We start from the raw sequence: 6,742 nt of genomic DNA, 5'->3' as shown, positions 1-6,742 counted from the left end.
GTCCACCTCAAGACCTTTACTAGAGACCTTGTGCCCAAGAATAATGCCCCGTCGCACTATAAAATGACATTTTTCCCAGTTGAGAACCAGATTGGTCTCAAAACACCTTTTAAGAATGACACCAAGATTCTGCAAGCACTCATCAAAAGAATCACCGAACATAGAGAAATCATCCATGAACACCTCCAAATTCTGACAAATCATGTCATAAAAGATGGCCATCATACATCTCTGAAATGTGGCAGGTGCACCACACAACCCAAAAAAAACTCTTCGGAAGGCAAAAGTACCAAACAGACAAGTGAATGTAGTCTTTTCCTGATCTTCTGGAGCAATGCAAATCTGATTATAACCCAAATAGCCATCCAGAAGACAACAGTACTCATGCCCAGCCAATTTGTCAATCATCTGCTCAATAAACGGAAGAGGGAAGTGATCCTTCCTTGTGTCCTTGTTCAACTTTCTGTAATCCATGCAAACTCTCCACCCTGTGACTGTTCGAGTAGGAATGAGCTCATTTTTCTAATTAGCAACAACGATGATGCCTCCTTTCTTCGGCACACACTGTATTAGACTCACCCAAGAATTGTCAGAAATGGGATAAATGATCCCTGCATCTAGCCACTTGAGAATTTCCTTCTTCACAACCTCTTTCATTATCGAATTAAGCCTTCTCTGTTGCTCAACCGTTGGCTTGCTTCCTTCCTCTAGCAGAATTTTATGCATACAATAAGAAGGGTTGTTTCCTTTAATATCTGCTATAGTCCATCCAATTGCCGACTTGAACTCTCTTAGAATTCTTAAAAACTTTTTCTCATCATGACCTGAAAGGTCAGATGGAATAATAACAGGAAAAGTAGATGCATCACCTAAAAAAACATACCTTAAATGTTTAGGCAACTGCTTGGGCTCAAGTGTAGGATGTAATATCCGGGATATATCGTGTAATTATTTTTGCTATTAAATAATTATTATGTGTGTTCAGTATCTATTCTGTGAGTTAATTGTTAAGCGTTATCTGTACTTGGATATTTAAAAGTAATATTAATTGAGTATTTTAATTTTTATATGTCCAAAATAAAATATAGATGATTGTCATATCTTCCTAATTATTTTTATGTTGATTTATGGATTTATAAGGATCATATGAAATTTATAAAATCTTTTTCCGAGTATTTAAAATCTATTTTATAAAAACGGGAACCAACTGACGTCACCCGTTGTTACATTTTTGGAACCCGAAACTCTTCCGAGAACTCCTTCCTAACCTAATTGTAATATTCCGAGCATATTCCATGTTTCGACTTTTTCGATCCGGCGTACGGTTTGTTCTGCGCGGGTCCCGGCGCAACATTTTCGATACAATATTCGTTTAGGTAAATTAATAAAACCCGTATTTTCGATAAACGGGAGCTTTTTATTAAACTATCCTAATTATCACTTCTTAGTACGTGTAACTAGGCGCTGAGACCAAGATCGCAGTACAAATTGTACTGATTTGGATAATTATCCCGAAAACCGATACCGTTTGGATCAGTTTTTACAAATAAACGTACCGTTTTATATCCGGAATGATCCAATGGGATACTAATTTTCCGTAAATATAAATAGCCTTTTTCCGTATTTTATTTCATATCAAAATCATTTGCAGACAGATAAATATATAATTTTACAGAGAAAAATCCTATATTCGTAAACTGTTTCAAGAATCAAACCAACTTTTGAAGGTGTTATTGATCTTTGTTTGAAAAGCTCGAGTACTGGATTTGAAGGTCTTGAGAAGCTCTATCAGAATCTGTAATCCATACACCTGCAGAATCAAAGGTTTAATTTCTAAAAATTTAATTATTTTTGAATTATTTTTATGAAAAATATGAATTTTTGTTCGGATGATTGTTTGTATGATTTGATGATTGCATGTTGTAGAGCTTGTTTTCCTCATGATTTTGGTATATTATACGTCTGATTTGGAGTTCAATAACATGTTCAAATTTGAGTTTGATTTTCGAATTTCAAAATTAGGGTTTATAACCCGTATGAATGTTCTTAATTGAAATTTGGGGGTTTCTTATTCTGAAATAGATTCATGTTGTGATATAGTGGATTGTGTTCTCTGTGAAATTTGCAATCTAGTCGTATAAGTTTCATGAATCACCGAGGTCTGTAAGAAGGGAGTTGTCTTTTGAAATTTTCCGAAGTTTGCCGGAAACTGCAAAACTTCACGGCCAAATTCCGGCCAACTCAGGGATGATTAGAATGATATGTTGGTATGGTTGAGTTTCTGGTGAAATATAGATGTGATCTGGAGGTGTTGGTGGGGTGAGGATGCCGGGAACGTGTTCTCCGACCACCTCTGTGTTTTCCAGCGACGGGGTGTAAAATTTGCAGTTTGGTCCCTGGACTTTTGGGGAGGATACAGTTAGGTCCCTGAAGTTTCCAGACTTTGCAAATTTAGGATTCCTATTTTAAAAATGTTTAAAAATCATATTTCCTATTTATTTTTATTATAAAAATTCATTTTTAATTTCTGAAAATTCTAAAAATTAGTATTTTAATTCCGAAAATTATTTTTAATTCAAAAATAAATCTAAATTAATTAGTTAATTAATTTTAGTTAATTTTAATTGATTAATTGGTCAATTAATTCAAAAATTAATTGATTAATTGATTTAATTATTTATTAATTGATTTTAATTAATTATTTAATTAGATTTAATTATTTAAAAATGATTTAAAAATTCCGAAAAATAGTTTCGAACTTTAAAATAGTATTCTAAATTATTTTCAAGGCTCGATAATTATTCTAAAATTATTGCGGAGCCAGAATTGGCCAACCGAACCCTGTTTATTAACCCGAAATTGATTCAACGATCCGTTTTAATTCTGAAAAATATTTTAAAAATCATTTTAAATACTAGAAAGCCTATTTATGACCCGAGACTTCTTTATAAATGATATATCATTGATTACGTGATGTATTATGTGCTATATGTGACTTGTTAATTGACTATCGGTCTATATATTCAGTGTTTACTTGATTATTGCATAACTTTCAATCCGTTAATCGGATTTGGGTAAAACGAAGGGTAGATAGAAGTATGTGTTGAATAGAATTCTATGAGTCAATTATTGATAGATGCTTATGATATGTGAGCAGAAGAGGCAAGATGTAGGAAAGGGAAACAGATAGTTGAGGAGTAAGACGGTTGTGATTTGAAGCAAGTGCAGTGTAGTAAGCTAATATCAGGCAAGTGTTCTGAACTTTCTCGAGATATTGTAGTACTTGATAGTCTGGTTGATATTGCAAGTGCTTTGAAGCACTGAAACCCAAACCCTGATTTCAGTTATTGTTCTTGAGCCATGAACCCTATTCTTTCTAGACCATTGATTGTTGTATACCCAGACACGAACCTCAAGTATACGATACTACTCTACAAATACATGCAAACAGAATCCCAAACACTGAACTAAATTACTTGTATACTCAACCATTGCATCCTATGCTTTGAAAGCCCAAATCTTTGAAACCCTGAAATGTTGATTCCTTTGTTATCCAATTCTTTCATTACCCATCATCCAAGCTTTTAAATTGCCTTATTGATCCTCACAAGGATTAAAACCCTTTCATTGTTAAACACTTATTGTTGTTATTGATTCTGGTTATTGTTTATTATTGTATATTCTGTTGTTATGTTGGAATTGGATTGTTTTTATAAAATTGTGGACCAGATTCATGGTTAGACCATACAATGGTCAAGTTAGGCTAATGTGTGCCTTGGATCCAGTATTTAGAGCAATGTTGTGTGCCTTGCTCGGGGTTAGTGCGTGACTGATCAGCAGCCTAACCTTGGTTTTTAAATTAAAAGTATAATATCCAATTCTAAATCATAATCCATTGTTCACTTGATATCATAATCATGTTCACCTGATGATCATTATTCTCAGTTTTGTCATTGTAACTTGCTGAGCTAGTTAGCTCATTTGTGCAATATTGTTTATATTCTTTCCAGTTAAAAAGGAACCAGTTGGTAAAGAGGATCCCCAGTCCAGCGCGAGAGCTAGAGGTTCAGGTTGAGAAAGCTGAGCTAGTAGGCTTCTTTTGGAATAATTTAAGTCTGTAAAAGGTTGTAATAATGTTTAATACTCAGTTTGAGTTTGGAATAGTTGGGATTTGAATGGTTTGTAATATATTAGTGTGCTTGGCTTGTGTGCATACTTTAACCTGTTGCGATCCGTGGTAGTTAGTAAATAGGGTCATTGCATATTATTATTATCTTTAATATTGTTATAAGCAGGTTTTAAATAAGGTGTGTGTGGACCCCAAACTTCTGACCCGGGTTTGGAGGGCGCCACAGGTTTGGTTTTCAGCTCTTCCAATCCAAGAGATTCAAAAGGCATATTCTGCCTTCGTTTCCAAGAAGAAGCATTCAAATATTGCAACTACTCATCACCTTCATCATCTTCACTATCTGAGTTCCCAAACAAGGCTTTCTCTAAGGCATCAGACCTTAGCATTTGATCAAGTTCTGAAGTAACCACATAATCGACCAACTCCACTTTTAAGCACTCCTCATTTTCCGTAGGGAATTTCATGGCATTAAAAATATTGAACATTACATCTTGATCCATCACTCGCATAGTGAGCTCACCCTTCTACACATCAATCAAGGTTCGGAAAGTAGCCAAAAATGGTCTTCCCAAGATTATGGAGATCTTCTTGTCCTCCTCAAAATCAAGAATTACAAAATCAGCAGGAAATATGAGTTTATCCACCTTGACCAAGATATCCTCCACAATGCCTCGTGGATATGTAATAGAACGATCGACCAACTGCAAGGTCATATAAGTAGGCTTTGGATCAGATAAGTACAACTTCTTAAAGATTGAAAAGGGCATCAGATTGATGCTAGATCCCAAGTCATATAAACATTTGTCAAATGACACCTTTCCAATAGTACAAGGAATAGTGAAGCTTCCAGGATCTTTAAGCTTCGGAGGTAACTTTTGTTGTAGCACAACACTGCATTCCTCCGTAAGAGCAATTGTCTCTAAGTCATCAAGATTCACTTTCCGAGAGAGAATACCTTTTATAAACTTCACATAACTAGGCATCTGTTCAAGAGCTTCAGCGAAAGGTATGTTGATACGAAGGTTCTTGATCACCTCCTGAAACTTCTCAAATTGCTTATCCAACTTTTTCTTCTGCAACCTCTTAGGAAAAGGAGGTGGAGGATAGATCTGTTTTTCCCATGTATTACCCTCAAAAGGAGTGTGTTCCATAGTAGTCTTCCTTAGTTCCACTTCCGCTTCCTTCTGCACTTCTTCTTCAGCCACAGCTTCTTCAGCCACAGCTTCTTCTTCCGAAACTTGAGATTTTTCGGGGTTTGCAACCTTCCCAGACCTCAATGTAATTGCCTTAACATGCTCCTTAGCTTCCTTTTTGCCTGGAACATTAGTGTCACTAGGGAGTGTCCAGGTTGACGATTTAGCAAAGCATTGGAAATTTGGCCAATTTGATTCTCCAAGGTCTTGATAGACACTGCTTGGCTCTTGCACATGAGCCTCAACTCCTCCAATTCATATTTTTCACTAGATTGTTGCAGCTAGAGTTGTTGTCGGTGCATATTGCGGTTGCTAAAAACTAGGGGGGTTATATTGCTTCTCATCATACTGTTGATAAGGCTGCTGAACCGCATTCTGGTATTGTTCTAGCTGAAATTAGGATAATTATGGTTGTTGGGATGATAGATGGCTGGAACAGGTTACTGCGACCTCTGAAAGTTGCTCACAAACTGAGTTGATTCACTAGAAATAGCACACTGCTCCGTTTCATGGGCACCAACACAAAGCTCATAGACACTAGTGATCTGATTAACTCCATAATTAGCCAAAGAGTCCACCTTCATCGTCAAAGCCTTAAGATGGGCAGCTATAGCAGTAGCTGCATCTACCTCCAGAATTCCTGCTACCTTGCCTTGAGTGAGTCTTTGAGAAGGATTCTGGTATTCATTAGAAGCCATCAGTTCAATCAATTCATAAGCTTTATCGTAGCTTTGAGCCTACAAGGCTCCACCTGATGCTGCATCAAGTATGGGTCTAGAAGTAGCACCCAAACCATTATAAAAGCAGTTAATGATCATCTCGTTAGGCATCCCATGGTGAGGACACTTCCTAAGCATCTCCTTATATCACTCCCAAGCTTCACACAAAGACTCTCCAGACTGCTGCGCAAATTGAGTAAAAGCATTCCTGATTGCAGCTATCTTTGCCATAGGAAAGAACTTATTAAGAAATTTTTGAGTGAGTTCTTCCCATTTGGTGATAGAGCCTGGTGGTAGAGAATGTAACCAGCTCTTAGCTTTATCCCTTAGAGAAAATGGGAAAAGCCTTATCTTAATAGCATCTTCAATAACAATGTTGAATTTGAAAGTGTCGCAGATCTCGATGAAATCTCTAATATGCATGTTGGGATCTTCCGTTGGAGAACCCCCAAACTAAACTGAATTCTGTATCATCTGAATCGTGCTAGGCTTGATTTCAAAAGTGTTAGCCGTGATGGCTGGTCGGACAATGCTAGACTGAATAACATTGATCTTCGGCTGAGAATAGTCCATTAAAGCCTTTGTATTTGCTTCTAGTTGAACCATTGCAACAAGAGCTTCTTCTTTTACTTTTTCCTCAACAAAGATTTCTTCAACTACGTCCTCCTCTGCTTTTTCTAGTGTTCTCTTTCGAAGTTGAG

The 6,742-nt window shown here is 36.4% G+C and overlaps 1 non-coding gene across 1 annotated transcript; it reads left to right on the top strand.

Moving 5' to 3' along the window:
* Window positions 1–6,150: 6,150 nt before the first annotated feature.
* On the top strand, window positions 6,151–6,257 carry LOC141694609 (small nucleolar RNA R71). The gene has a single exon (XR_012563898.1). It is a non-coding gene; the product is annotated as a small nucleolar RNA R71 (small nucleolar RNA).
* Window positions 6,258–6,742: the final 485 nt, after the last annotated feature.

The sequence above is a fragment of the Apium graveolens genome, chromosome 10, assembly GCF_009905375.1.
Source record: "Apium graveolens cultivar Ventura chromosome 10, ASM990537v1, whole genome shotgun sequence".
NCBI classification, from domain to species: domain Eukaryota; kingdom Viridiplantae; phylum Streptophyta; class Magnoliopsida; order Apiales; family Apiaceae; genus Apium; species Apium graveolens.
This window is presented reverse-complemented; position numbering and strand designations above follow the sequence as displayed.